General features: G+C 43.5%; 1 protein-coding gene across 11 annotated transcripts in view; it reads right to left on the minus strand.

The window, feature by feature from the left end:
• Positions 1-14,371, minus strand: part of PPP2R5C (protein phosphatase 2 regulatory subunit B'gamma) — a 167,621-nt gene that overhangs the window by 89,325 nt on the left and 63,925 nt on the right. The window contains exon 2 of one of the 11 annotated variants that reach the window (XM_050796728.1): positions 7,103-7,206. The exons of the other annotated variants lie outside the window; for them this stretch is intronic. The gene's annotated coding sequence lies outside the window, so the exon portion shown is untranslated. The remainder of the gene's footprint in view (positions 1-7,102; positions 7,207-14,371) is intronic. 11 annotated transcript variants of the gene reach the window in all.

The raw sequence follows: 14,371 nt of genomic DNA on the forward strand, positions 1-14,371 counted from the left end.
TATTTTTTCAGTAGAGACGGGGTTTCAACATGTTGGCCAGGCTGGTCTCGAACTCCTGAGCTCAGGCAATCCGCCTGCCTTGGCCTCCCAAAGTGCTGGGATTACAGGCATGAGCCACCGCGCCTGGCCCTGGAAATGAGTGTTCTGTACTACCAGGGAATCTGCTTTGGTAATGGCCGGATACGTTACAGTCAACACGCACAGTGGGCAACAAGAAAGACTTGAGAAAATATATTTAAAAAAATCTGTTTAGAGGTATCAACAAGCTCGTCAAACAGTGAAGATTTTTTTGCTTTTTTTTTTTTTTTTTTGAGATGGAGTTCTGCTCTCGTTGCCTAGGCTGGAGTGCAATGGCGCGATCTTGGCTCACTGCAACCTCCGCCTCCTGGGTTCAAGTGATTCTCCTGCCTCAGCCTCCCAAGGAGCTGGGATTACAGGCATGCGCCACCATGCCCAGCTAATTTTGTATTTTTAGCAGAGATGGGGTTTCACCATGTTGGCCAGGATGGTCTTGGCCGATCATGGCCCGCCTTGGCCTCCCAGAGTGCTGGGATTACAGGCATGAGCCACTGAGCCCAGCTAAAATAGTGAAGATTTATACAACCAAGAAGAAAGGACAAAACAACCCTCAAGGGATAGGCTGTGTGCAAGGGGCTGCCTCCTCTTTCCCTGGGGCTCCTCCCTTCTGAGAAGACCATGTGCCTGGGAGGCACAGCGCTTTGCTTTTCACAGCCGCCTGGGGCGAGGGGGACAAGAGGTGAGTCCAGGGCCCTGAAGGTAAAGGAGGGGCTGGTAAGACCGCCTGCTCATTACAACATATAGAGAAATGTGCAGCAAATATGGCAAAATATTGACAAATGGGTGAAATTCGGATTAAATTCTTTACATCATTCTTTCAACTTTTCCATGCTTTTGAAATCATTTCAAAAAGTTAACAAATATGCAAACAAACTACAAATCAGGAATGGAAAGTGAATTTTACCAAATGCCATCTTCAGATTCACGAGACGCTTGCATTTACCTTCCTTCGACGATTACTACTTCTTGCACGCTATGATTTCTCACTGTTTTCCACCCCACTGGCTCCAGGTCTACTTGTCTTTACTCTCCCCACTTCAGGGGCTATCTGTCCCCTTCCAAAACCTGCTCTTTGGTTTCATTCTCTCTTTTCCTTAGTTGAATCACTTCTGCTTTTGTCTTTAAAGAACACAGTAATTCTTCAACTTACTTTGGTTCTTTTCTACCTCTTTAGTGTTTAAATCATTTCTTTTCATTCTTATTTAATAACAATCTTTACACTCTGTAAGCCATTACCTTATCTCATTTTTTCATGCATTTGGAGGCAATGGTGGTTCTGCACATGAGAACACAGCCAAGTCCGACAGCCTGGCCTGAATCTCAGTCTCCCACTTATCAGCTGTCAATTCTGGGGCAAGTGACTGAGCCCACCCTTCCCATTCCCCCATCTGTGAAATGGGGATGAGGACAGCACCTTCTTCAAACAGGGACTGTGAGGATTGAGTGACATAATAAATGTACAATGCTTAGAACAGTGCTTTCAACGTATTTATTAGGATTATTAGCTCTTATTCATTTAACAAGATTTGTTGAGTCTACTCAGTGCTAGTGTTCTAGAGGTTGAAGATAAAGCTTCCACGAAGCCTACGGTCCTTGCCTCTGTGGACGTTTTGCCCAAGCGACGAAGCTCTTCTCGCCCCAAGGGACTCGCAGGGATGCCTGGTGTCTGCCTGTGTGTTTATTTCTATTTTTATTGCATTATAATGTGAGACTATGGTTTCTAATTATGTCAAATTTTTGGAAATCACATCTGTTTCCTCTGTAAACTATTATATATTAAGTTTAAAAACTTATACCATGAGCATTTGTTTTCCAGCCACCAAACCTGAACGTCTCTACTGGCTCACAGTAATAACAACTCACGTCTACACGTCCTGTAAAGGGCCAAGAAGTCCAGGCGCGTCTCCCACCAGCACCGCACTCACCAATTTTGTCTTTAACTCCCTACACTTCTTGCTTTATATGTTTCAATGTTCAATCATTTAGGCCACACAAATTCATGGTAGTTATATCATCCTATGCACTGTAGGCTTCAGCGTGATGAGTAACCCTGTTTCATTGATTATTGTTTTGTCTTCACAATTTAGCTTTGCCCGGCATTAATGTCATGACCCTTGCTTTTCTTCTGCATCTGCCCGACATATATCTTTACTCTCTATTTCTTTTTAATACTCTTTTATATATTATCTATCTCTTCTTAGGATTTAAAGCCAAAGTTAGAAGATCCATGTTTGTTTCATTTGTTACTTAGAGTAACGCATATATAAAGGTAAATATAACTGAAATTATAGAAATCATCTTTTAAGCATTGCTAGCCTAGAAAAATGCATGCAACACCCCAGGCATTTAAAGTAGGGATATTATATTTAAAGAAATTTATTTTGTCTAAACAGTATTTTGAAAAAGAACTATCTGCAGATCCTGGCATGAGACGTGAGTTTCCAAAATAACAGAATGACTCATTTACAATACAAAACCAGTTACAACAGTGTGTGTGAGTCTAGTAGCTCTGATTTTAGGCTAAGGTTGGCAGGTCGGGAGTAGAGAGAGAAGGGCAAGGGAGAGAAGGCTGGCAGCTCCTTCCATGCCTTGGGGGCTGCTGGGGTCTCGCCTGAGCTTGGGTATGCTCTCCCTGCTGCTCCGCAGGTGGCCACAGTCGAAGGTCAGGGACTTCCAACCTTAGCTCAGCTGAAACCCTGCCCAGCTTTATAGCCTCAACTGCAAAAGACCTTTCAGCTGCTAGGAAATCTAACTTTCTTATTGTTCCTTGTGGATTGAAGAATTTCCTTAAGTAATTAAAAAAAATTAATTTCCTGTTGTATTTTATCTTACTAATGTTTCCTACTATTTTCACTTTTAATTCTTTTAAGGAATACTAATAGTTCATCATTATTGGGTATTCTCTACATGCTGGTAATATATTACCGTAACTTTTCTCAGTCCACTAATCCTAGTAAGAACACACAGAGGGGCTACCATCATCCCCATTAGACAGACAAGGACAGAGGTCTACCGAGAGGTTAGACCTTAGATGGGACAGTGCTGATGCCTGAGCCCAGGCAGGGCGGCTAGAGCACCTGGTGACCTGCATGGGCAAGAGGCACCCCATGAGGGGACACCTGTGCAGGCAGGGTGGTCCCACACATGCTACTGGTCCCTTACGGGGAGAAGATGGTCTCATCATTCCTGGTCAAGATGAAGACTATGTCTGTCCCGGGAGACCTCAGATGCCTTAACGAGAATATTACTTCTAAGACCTTTAAATTCCTCAATGTAAGCCCGTGAATTGAAATCAATGGTTCCTAATACAAATCTGACATGGGCCAGGTTTCCCACTAGCCGGTATTACAGATGAGAAGTGGGAAGGAGCCCTCTGAACAAACGTCTGGGACACCACCTTAACTGCAAATCTGACTTGATAACATGATCACCAACCAAATACCTAAATCATCAACATTCCCCTCTACTGAGTTCTCCTGAGCACTCGCTGACTGTAAACTGCGTTCCCAGGTGGCAGTCACTGTGGAGTTCAGGCCACATCAGTTCCTGGGTGTGATTCACCTCCCAGCTCTGTGCCAACACCCTGCCCTGGGCTTCCCTTATCCCAGTTCATCCCGCTCCCCCAGCCGCAGGACAGCACCACATCTTTGCTTCCTTAGATGGCCCCAGCTGAGCAGCCCATGCTCCCACCACCGTGAGGAGCAGCCCAGTGTCAGCCTACCAGTTCTAGGGTTGCTGGGCAGTTATCAGAGGCTCCCAGTCCCTAAAGACACAGGCTGCATTTTTTTTTCCTTACTGTGAATATGCTTTGAATACACTCCCAAAAAGTAAACAAAACAAAACAAAACAAAACACTTCTCCAAGCCCCTGGCAAGTAGGCGGAGCAAAGCAGGACTCTGGCCAGAGCTTCTCACCTTCCTCTGAGGCTCTGTAGCCACAGGCCCACCAGCGAGCTGGGTATCATCAAGTACCAAGTCAATCTCTGAGATTTGAGGACTTTTTCTCACAGCTTTTTGGCAAAGTCATCTTGGGAGAGGAAAGAGTAGTAGCAATTAGAGCTGATTTCTGATTTTCCCAGCATGTAATGAAGATCCCCTCCTCTCATCCCCATCCAGACTCCTGATAACCAAATTAGTATCTTAATAAATTCTCAGTATGAGTATCTCCAAGCAACTTGACAGGCCTGGGGCTTTAAGCATGCATTCTATGATCTCATAATTTACAGAGATTTGGAGGCCGGGGCTGGCAATGAGCCAGTGAAATTTCACCCCCTAGACTGGGGTGTCTGGGAGGAGAATTTCTCCTTGAGCCATTTCTGCTGGAACAGCCTCCTGATTGCAAGAGGAAAATGCCTCCTCAGATTAACTTGCTGGTGGCCTTGTGAGATACCTCAGCAGCTGTACTGAGACGCCACATCAAGGGACCATCTTTAGTTCCATTTTTTTAGAAGACTTTTTGTTTGGCTTGAAGAGTGTCCCCCTGAAGCTGACCCTCAGTGCTGCTGTCACTGCTGCAGCCTCAGCACCTCAATGGCCTGTGTGTGCAGACAGGAGAACAGGACCAGGTCAAGGTCCCACCAGTTCTGCAGACAAGGGTCTGGAGACCAAGTAACCACACAGCATGCCCCGCTCAAATTCTCAGGGTGACTCTTCACATGGGATATAATCTGTCCTGACTGGATCACGTTTGCCACCCAGAGGAAGAGACAAATGTTAAAATTTTGATTCAGGCTGGGTGTGGTGGCTGACACTTATAATCCCAGCACTTCGGGAGGCTGAGTCAGGTGGATCACTTGAGGTCAGGAGTTTTGAGACCAGCCTGACCAACATGGTGAAACCCTGTCTCTACAAAAATACAAAAGTTAGCTGAGCGTGGTGGCGGGTGCCTGTAATCCCAGCTACATGGGAGGCTGTGGCAGGAGAATCACTTGAATCTGGGAGGCGGAGGTTACAGTGAGCTGAGATCGCACCACTATATTCCAGCCTGGATGACAGAGTGAGACTCTGTCTCAAAAACAAAAAATGCCAAAAAAAACCCCTTTGATTCAATAAAGCTGGGAAGTGAAAACCCCTAGTCATGTTAGGGAATTTCACATGGCCTGTTACCACAATGCCTTGAAAAAACAGTTTTGGAACAGTGAACTAACTCGGCAATTTATCTGGCTGGGGGTGGTGGAACTCAAGTTTAGGTCCATGTGCTCCCTCAAACTGTGTCCTCTCAAAATGGAACCCAACAAAATGCATCCTTTACAAAATCGCAAGTGGGCGTGTCTTTGGGTCCAGACAACAAGAGCAAAAAATGAAGGCAAAATTAAGAACAATGGTTCACCCAAGGTGGTGGTTTCTGAAGAATGATCAAACCATATAATTAAACCAATCATTTTAGGTAACTGTGTGATCCTCTACCAACTTCTGCCAAACTTGGAGAGTCTAGGAATCTTTGGCAACCCTATCTTCCTCAAACATCTGACCAATCAGAGCTGGCCAAGACATATCAGGCAAGACTCCTCATTACCAGAATGGTTGGGAAGCTCCACCTTGAATTAAAACCCTGACACTGGCCATGTGAACAGCAGCACTGGTGGCCTCTGGCCACGGCTGGCCAAGGGGCGGACCTAGGCGCCCATGTTTTTCCTGGACCACACTCCAGGGCGGCTTGGAGCAAGAGTAAACAACTTGATCAAGGACAATGTTTTGACCAAGTCAACGTTTTTCTCCTGAAAATTGAACCTACCAACGACTTTTCACTAGATGGAACATGGGAAGAATCAGGCAGCTCTAATCACTGCCAGGGTGGACGTGACTGATTCCAGCACGTTTCAGATGCTGTGCCAAGTGTTCACACCCCAGCCTCCCTGACCATCCACAACTGTCCTGTGAGAGAGAAACTGTTATCACTCCCATTTTACAAATGAAGAACAGCTACTCAACAGTTCAATACTTGCTGGAGGTCCCACATTGCTAACTGTATTATGTCCCTGAGTAAAAGCAAAAGAGCATGCAGAGAAATTACACGGTAAAGTGTGGGGAAGAAGGGGCATGACACGCAGAGACTGGGAGTGGCGGGGTGGACGAGGACACAGAGGGGTCACTCATGCTGCTGGAGTCTGGACCCTTCTGGCTCCACAGTCCAGCTCTACCCTGCTTCTCTGTGTGGAGTCCCTCCATGACTGTGCCTTAAAAACACTTGTGTTCATCAAAGCAAGCCCAAGTGCGTCTCCACTGCTTGTAACCCAGGAAAGAGATGGGAAGGCGTCTTCAGAACAGACTCCTCAGGTGATGCCCAGAGTCACCCACCCTGAGGTTTCTCGTACTTCAGTCCTGCATGAACACCTTCAAGAGCGTCACAAATCCATGTACAGTCATGCTTTTATTTACTTGGTATTTTGCTTTAAATGGATACACTTTTTTACTAAGACCTGTCCTAAGCAACAGTAATTCAAGAAACCATGGATTTGATGTGCTAATTATACAGTTTCACATTCATCGATACATAATTATTAAAGTAAAATAATACTCAACTCTGAATCACTTAAAATAACTGCCATAAGTAGTGGTGTGCACTTGCTGCACTTGGAGGAATCCTGGGCTCTCCCACAGCATAAAGAAAGAAGATAACAAGAAATCCTCTATTTGGCCTAAGCTGTAGATTTCTATGTTGACTATTATTGCTCAACAAATCTCCAATGATTGCCTGAATGAGGAGCAAGAGAATCACTTTACCTCTGTTGTTCTGTTCTGCTCCTTTTCATTATGAGGACAGACAGACCACTTGCTCTCAGCCTTTGCTAATCCCCTGCTAGTCTTTTGTTCTATACATGCAATACTATTTAGAAGCCCAGGATTAGAATATTTCCATGGATCCAAGGCTATCCATGGGTTCTTTTAAGTTTTGCCTTCAAAGCTGTATCATAATATTGCTGCTTAAATGTCTTTGGACAAGTTAAACTCAACTTTAAAGCCAATGTAAGTAACAGACCACAGCAGTCCATGTAGGGGATTGGTTCTAGGACCACCACGCTTACCCAAATCCACGCATATTCAAGTCCCACAGTCGGCCCGCAGAACCCGTGCGTATGAAAAGTTGGCCCTCTGTATACATAGGTCTCGAATCTTGTGCATTTGCAATCTGCATTTGGTTGAAAAAAACCCACATATAAGTGGACCTGTGCAGTTCAAACTTGTGATGTTCAGGGGTCAACTGTAATTCTTGTACTTATTTAAGGAATGTACTACGATAAGGAGTAGTACCCCATCTTACAACTAGACAGGATGATAAGCATCTTCCTTTATGCATCTGCAATGGTTTTAGTACCACTAACTGGAAGGAAGCTTAAAAAGATGCTATGCCCATTGGCCCATTAGTAGCATAAAAAAAATTTCTGAAACTGTTGAATAGCCCCATTCAAAAGCTGAACTGGTCCTCCTAACTGGCTTCTAGTTATTTTGTTTCCTTTAACACACTGTTGCACATATTTTAGTAGTTTAAGCCTTATCAAATTGTTTTCTGGATGTAGCCAAAAATAAACATAATGTCATACATAAATATAAGCATGTTTTATACATTAAGATATCTATGCCAACATATCACAGATAACATATTAAGAAGGCTCATATTTCATTTATGGTAAAACAAGCACAAATAAACAAACAGAAGTCAGCACACCTCTTTTCTCCCCAGGTGTGGAGTGAGGTGCCCTTCTGCTGGGCTCTGTTAATGTCCCCGCGTAGCTGCCAGCCCTGCACATGACACACGATGTTGTCATTTGCACATGGGTTGTTAGTCTACAATTTTCCACCAGCTATAACAGGATCAGACACAAAAGTGCTCGGAAGTGTTTGCTGAATGAAGAAACTTACAATAAAGCCCCAATACCTGCAAATGCTGCTGTGATGGTAATGTACTTATCACTCTAACTGAAGGCAATCTTTGCATCCTCTTGCCCCGTTAATGACACTTCCATTTTACTTTAAATTATACATATTTATGTTCTCTTAGACTGCAAGCTCCCTGAGGGCAGGCAGGTTCTATTGCTGCTTCTCTGTATTCCTTGCTGGATGAAACTGAATTTTTTTTTTTTTTTGAGACAGAGTCTCACTCTGTCGCCCAGGCTGGAGTGCAGTGGCGCGATCTCTGCTCACTGCAAACTCCGCCGCCTCCTGGGTTCATGCCATTCTCCTGCCTCAGTCTCCCCAGAAGCTGGGACTACAGGCGCCCACCACCACGCCTGGCTAATTTTTTTGTATTTTTAGTAGAGACAGGGTTTCACTGTGTTAGCCAGGATGCTCTCGATCTCCTGACCTCATGATCTGCCCGCCTCGGCCTCCCAAAGTGCTGGGATTACAGGCATGAGCCACCGCGCCCGGCCGAAACTGAATTTTCAATTTACATCTTTAAACCCCAGTATCTTATATTTGACCCAACTTAACAGAAGCTGCAGGTTTCTTTTAATAGAATGACATGTTTATATTAATTATAACTAAGTACCACTGCTAGAATGGTACTTAAAATGGTCCAGATACACTTCAGGATGAGTGTTTAGAGCAGAGACAGAAGGCTGCCTCAGGATTCATTCAGGTGCAGGCTGGGGACCTGTTGTCCAAAGCATATCCAATCCGGGGCCCCACCTCGGGTGGATTTTCTGTTGCTCTGATTTATGCTGACTTGGGCCAACACTTGGCTGTCGTCAGCCTCAAAGCAGGACTGAATCGGGTCACAACTACCAAGGGTACAATGTAGCATTTGTTTGCAATTCTGAATGGATCATCCTTTGTTAATGTAAGTGAAACCCTGTGTCTTGTCTGGAGACAGCAGTGTAGAGTTCCCAAGTTCTACTTGTGATAACTAAAAGTTTCACTGAAATAAAACTTTATATGGGCTGTAAAATATGAGTTGGTAACAGGAACCCGAATTAATGAACTTGGAAACTCTCATTCTCCTATGGATTAGAACATATTTAAGTCTTGAAAAATGAATGGGAGAACGATTTGGCATTTTTAGGAATTATTTAGATCTACTTTGAATATAGATGCTTTTCTTTACAAAATGGTATTGTACACACTCTGAGGGTTCAGAAAATACCATTCACGTCCTAATCTCGTTTCTGGCTCTTACCAGGAAAGAAAGCTAAGCAATAACTTGGGTCACAGAGGACCAAATAGAAACAAGTTTTGAAAAAAATTTTTTTTTTTTTGCCGCTATGGACACTAAAACCAGTGTTCGGTCCCTACGAGTAACACTTCAATACTGCAAAAAAGAAAAATACGACAGTAATAGAACAACCAAACTGAGACTAAGCAGCACCTTTGAAGACACTCAATTTGAAGGCACTGCGTAAGGATGACCTGTGGGCAGGAAGGCTACCATGTGGAGCTGGATGTCTGATGAGGGGCATCTCGCGTTGCCTGCTCCCGCTGTGATCAGGGTCCGTGCATGGAAAACTGTCTAAACACTGACCAAACACACACACACACACACACAGAGGCAAGGTTAAGAGGAAAAATCGTCTTCCTCAAAAAAATATCCAGCCTTATGGAATATTATAAGAGGTCTTCATGCTCAGTTAAAATTAAGCACAATCAGTATTTTAACTGAAATTAAGGCAACAAGCTCAATTACTTCAGGAAACTAAGAAATCTGTGTTCAGGCTGCCCAGAACCCCAAGTCCAGGTGGGGCCCCTGGCCCGGCACTTCCCTGATGTAGGTTCCTTCTGCTCGGCCTTCTTGCCTGGTAAGAGCTATAAACGAAATCAGGAAATGAATGGTAGCTGGAGATTGAAGAAGGAAGCAGGAGAGGGAGAGAAAAGAGTTAAAAAGATGTTGTACTAAACTTAAAAATAACACACGGTTGCTTTTTATTTTCTCTTCCTTTCCTTTCTCTTTCTTGGAGGAATGGAGAAGGGGAAGGCAAGTCTCATGCTCCTATTTCAAGGTTAGAACCCCACAGAGAGAACCCCACTGACTAACTTCAGCCTGTGTTGATCGGAGTTCCACTAAATACCAGGAACACATCGACCAGACTCAGCAATAAAAGAAACACAATTCAGATTTATCCTGAAGATATTTTCACAACTTCAACTTTCCAGTGTGAAAGGCTGAAAAACATAGCTTCTGAGGTAAGATAAAGAGTATCTTTTGAGGCCACAGTGGCTCGCGCCTGTACTCCCAGCACTTTGAGAAGCTGAGGCAGGTGGATCACTTGAGGCCAGAATTCGAGAACAGCCTGGCTAGCATAGTGAAACCCCATCTCTACTACAAATACAAAAAATTAGCCAGGTGTGGTGGCGTACGCCTGTAGTCTCAGCTGCTTGGGAGGCTGAGGCAAGAGAATCGCTTGAACCCAGGATGTGGAGGTTGCAGTGAGCCGAGATCGTGTCACTGCACTTCAGCCTGGGAGGCAGAGTGAGCCACTGTCTAAAAAAACAAAAAAAAAGAATATCTGTGAATTTCATTGAAGTGTTAAATCTTTCTGCTTGTCCCAAAGCAGAAAGTTTATTTACCTAATCAGCTTCTAATGATCATACTTAGAAACATAAATTAATAATAGGTATGTTCTTTGTGTATATGTATTTGTGTGTATGTACAAGCATACAGAGTATCCTTGCCTTGATGTATATCCTCTGAATACAACACTCACCCTACACCTTCCAGTCTTCTTATATATCATTAATCCACTGAATAAAATGGGCTTTTCAAAAAAATTGAAAATTTACATAACATATAATGAACCATTTCAAGTACACTTCAGGGGCATTTAGTGCATTTACAATGTTGTGCGATCAGCCCTCTGTCGAGTTTCAAAACTTTTTCACGATCCCAGAAGAACTCCCCGTCCCTGTAGGTAATTACTCCCCCTTCCTCCCTCTCCACAGCCCCTGGCAACCTCTGATCTGCTTTCTGTTTCTATGGATTTGCCCATTCTGGACATTTCGTGTGAAAAGAATAAAAAAATGGGCTTTTAGGTTACACAAATCATTTGAAATATGATGTGGTTACTACAAATGTAAATGAGGTACAAATCTGGGATTTGCGGTCTAAAGTGAAATTCTAGAGTTAGAATTTCACAGACGGGGAACATTTCATAAAGAATCCTGAGGACTGATGCTGGGTTGTCATCCTAACCACAAATAAGATCCGTTAAAAAAAAAAATCCTACAGAAAAGACATTTTAATACTGAAAAAGACAGTATCTCACTTCCAAGGTTATGGGGAACAAGAAGACAATTTCGGAATAAAAGATAGTCCTGTACATTGAATAAATTTAGCTTAATGGAAAACTCACACGACATCACCCTTATTTTTGCCTTTGACAGGTAAGTCCTGTCACAGAGCACCACAGGTGTCTGGGGTGCCCTCCTCAGCGCACCTGAGCCTACACTTATGGCCGAGAACTGATTTCCCAAAACAAGGTAATTTAGGAAAATAATGGATTTAATCCTGCAAGAGTTCAATCTTTTTGATGGCCAAAATTGACAAGATCCAACTCTGTTTTAAGAATCAGCAGAAAAAGATAGTGGCTTTGAGAGAGAAAGCAACAGCTGTGAGTCAGGTGAGGCCATCTTGCCCAGTGCAGATGGCAGCAGATCAGTGTCGTCTCTGCCCTTTAGTTCGGCTCTGCTAGCTATGGTCTGGAGAGGTCAGAAGGCAGACAGTCAAGGAAAGAACTTTTATAAATCCAAGAACTCCAGCAGGCAGGTTTCTCCCTAACTTGGCCTTTTATGCTGAGGTATGCATTCCGGAGGATGCATAAAGCCACAGGATAAACTCAATATACATCCTAGAATATCAGTTTTCCATGCAGTTGAAAAATGTTAAATAAGGCTGGGTGTGGTGGCTTAAGCCTGTAATCCCAGCACTTTGGGAGGTCAAGGCGGGCAGGTTACTTCAGGTCAGGAGTTCGAGACCAGCCTGGCCAACATGGCAGAACCCTGTGTCTACTAAAAACACAAAAATTAGCAGGGTGTGGTGGCACACACCTGTAATCCTAAATACTAGGGAGGCTGAGACACAAGAATCGCTTGAACCCAGGAGGCAGAGGCTGCAGTGAGACGAGATCACTCCACTGCACTCCAGCCTGGGTGACAGAGCAAGACTCCCTCTCAAACAAACAAACAAAAAAACAAAAAGAAAAAAAAAAAAGTTAAACATTTTTACACCTAACTATAATAATCATGAAACGGAATACTAAATTCAAATAGCTTTTTACAATAAAACCAGGGATTTCAGAAACTTAAACATTTTAGGGGTTCCTCATGGACCATTTCAGATTAAGTGCCCAGATGGCCCACGGGTTCTCTACTCACAGTCAGAGCAGCTACTGGGCAGATTCCAGGGAGCACTGTCCTAATCTGATTCTAACCCAGGAAAGGCTACAGAATTAAGAGAAAGAGACAAGGAACATTGCTAAGCTGATCCTAAAATTCATATGGAAATGCACATATCGTTACACCACTGAGTAAAATGGACCCAATATACCAAAAGGGACCCAAAATACCAAAACAATTTTGAAAAAAAGAACAAAGTTGGAGAGTTCACACTTCCTGATTTTAAACCTTACAACAGAGCTATAGTAATCAAGACAGTGTGGTACAGACATAAGGACAGACATACAGACCAATGGAATAGAGAATCCAGAAATAAACCCTATTTATGGTCCACTGATTTTCAACAAGTATGCCAAACCCATTCAATAGGGGAAATAATAGTTTTTTCAATAAACGGTGCTGGGAAAACTGGATATTCACATGCAAATAAATGAAGTTGGACCCTTACCTCACACCCTATATAAAGACTAACATGAAATGGAACAAAGACCAAAATGTAAGAGAGCTAATATTAAAAAACTCTTAGAAGAATGTATAAGAGTAAATCTGGATTCAACAATGGTTTCATAGCTATGACACTGTAAGCATAGGAGACAGAAGACAAACCAAGATAAACTGGTCTTCCTCTAAATTAAAAACGTGTGCTGCAAATGATACCACCAAGACAGTGAAAAAGACAACCCACAGTATGAGAAAAATATCTGCAAAACATATATATGATAAAGACTTGGTTCTCGGAGTAAAGACTTTGCTGTGATAGCCGTGATAGCCACCTCTGACCACGCCCTCTGGGCCACCTCTCACTGATCCTTGGTCAGTTCCCTCTTCATTCTTCATGCTTGTCACTTATTGTTCCCCCTCAATTCTCCAGAAGCCTCCTCCCTTGGAACACCAGAAAAACCAAAGCCATGAGGTCCTATCTTCCCCAACTTCCTTCTTAAGTTTCTTAAGTTTCCCTTCCCGCCCCAGAAGTTTCTGATAATCCCCTCTACCAAAGATGACACTGAACATTTTGGTTTTTCAGCAGATCTGGTTTTGACAGCTTTGCCGTTCACCTACAAAAACTGAACAGGTCTGACCACACAGTGAGAATATCTGAAATACAACAAAACTGGTTCATTCAACTAAATGAAATGCCAACGTGAAAGTTCAGTACAATCCAAATGATGGACTCGGAGTGAGGCCCTGGCTGGGAGGTGGATGGACTCGGAGTGAGGCCCTGGCTGGGAGGTGGAGTGGTGACTGACCTGCACAGTTCCACCTGCATGCTGTGTTCTGTTGCCCTCACTGATGAGTGTGTGCACCCCAAACAGGGTGGGCAAAAGCTGGGAGCGTGCACTCTATGATAAGGACTAGGAAAGTTACCTCTTGGTCAAGTCTCTAATCTTAAACCCATGATCTTGGCCTTTCAAAACTGTTCTAGCCAGTTAAGTGGCTAAAATCATAGTAGTAACTTCTAAGACACAGAAAGATAGTAATGCCCGGATTCTATTATCAGTATATGTCTCCCACTTTTAATGCTATGACTTCTTTATATTTTTTAAATAAGTAAAACATTCATCAAGACACACACACACACACGGTGAAAACCCTCTTATCCTATTTCTCTGCCAAAAGTATCACTTTCAGTTTCTTCTGTATCTCTTGAGTTTCATCCTGGAACCAAAACAAATTTATTCTTAGCCCAACTTCCCCTTGTGTAGTGACGAAGATGGTGGCACGAGACACCGCTGCTGTGTCCTGCCTTCCACTTAACTGCTCTCTGCTGCTCTCCTTTCATCAGTCATAAACGGATGCTACTTATTTGATACACACCCTTTTCCAGGATTTCTCTCACCACAGTGCGACACCCACCCCCAACACATACCCCAGCAGGCTACATCATCCCATCTTCCCAACTGCATCTTAGAACCACCAATTAGTAACTTCAGCTAATGCATTGCTTCTCCTGGGAGGCCTTGCTGGGCCCC

The sequence above is a fragment of the Macaca thibetana genome, chromosome 7 (genome assembly GCF_024542745.1).
Source record: "Macaca thibetana thibetana isolate TM-01 chromosome 7, ASM2454274v1, whole genome shotgun sequence".
In the NCBI taxonomy this organism is placed as follows: Eukaryota; Metazoa; Chordata; class Mammalia; order Primates; family Cercopithecidae; genus Macaca; species Macaca thibetana.